The 1,142-nt window shown below is 49.5% G+C and overlaps 1 pseudogene; it reads left to right on the forward strand.

Annotated features, from left to right (window-relative positions):
* Positions 1 to 275: 275 nt before the first annotated feature.
* Positions 276 to 456, forward strand: LOC112548767 (annotated as a pseudogene).
* Positions 457 to 1,142: the final 686 nt, after the last annotated feature.

Consider the following 1,142-nt stretch of genomic DNA (forward strand, 5'->3'; position numbering starts at 1 on the left):
CCAGCTGTTGGGATGGCTGGTCCAGGACATCATTTGCTGTAGTTTGTCACTAGCTGAGCACAGGTCGGTGTTTATGCCAGCTTTGCCTTATTTCAGGCTTGTCCAACATATGGCCCACGGGGTGATAAAATATGAATATGGCTTGCCAGCCCACTGGGTGATAAAAGTTCATGTTCTGTCCCCACATTCAAAAAGGTTGGACACCCCTGGTATAAACTGTTTCCCTAATGCCCATATCCACACCCTTTAATTTTTAGAAAATAACAATGTATCACTGCTTTGCGCAGTGGCAGTATCGTAGCCAGTGAAGTTAATCCGAGGCTCGATTATTGCTAAACGAAAACAATGAATGGTTAGCTTAAAATAAAGCACTAATCATATCCAAACATTCAGAACTTTTCACCTGCTCTACCCATATAATTAAAGCTGGCTGGGATATGATAATTTTTACCAAAAGACTGGTATAGTTAAAGCAGTATACGCCACCCCCATATACAAAAACAATGTTTCTAATAGAAATATGCCCTCTGCCAGTGTCATCTATTCTCCTTCCTGGGTAACCTATATCAGTTTACAAATCTTTATACCAGTGTAAATTTGGGAGATTTTTCATTTGATCTGTAGTGTAATAATCAAACAGTACAATCTTTGTGTGCAGAATTTCCAAAATAATGGTCAAAAGTTTTGTCCCCCCAGAGCTAGACTATCAAAAGTGCTCAGCACCCAGAAGCTCCCATTGGGGACACCCCTACTAGGATAGTGGGTATGAAGAGTTTCCTTCAGTACTCCTGAGGGTGCTCAGTGTGGCGGGCCAGTAGGGGGCGCTCCTGCGTTGAGCCGCCCACCTCCCTGCGCCCGACCACCTTCCAGGCTCCGAGTGCCTCCCTTGGGGTGCCTCCCGTCCGGCCGACCCCTTCCCTGGAGCACACCCGCTAGCCTGGGGGTCCCGCTGCCACCATCCAAGGCTCTGGACTCACTTCTGGCTCTGCGCACCTTGGAAAACACAGGCCTGATCGTCCAATGGGTGCTAGACCCAGAGCCACCCTGCCCCATGCAGATCTGGGAGTACATGCCCCCCATGCCTCCCGGGGTGGACACAGCGGTGGAAGCCGCCCCCCTCCCTGCACCCCCCGGATGAGCCC

The sequence above is a fragment of the Alligator sinensis genome, unplaced genomic scaffold (assembly GCF_000455745.1).
Source record: "Alligator sinensis unplaced genomic scaffold, ASM45574v1 scaffold1797_1, whole genome shotgun sequence".
NCBI classification, from domain to species: Eukaryota; Metazoa; Chordata; order Crocodylia; family Alligatoridae; genus Alligator; species Alligator sinensis.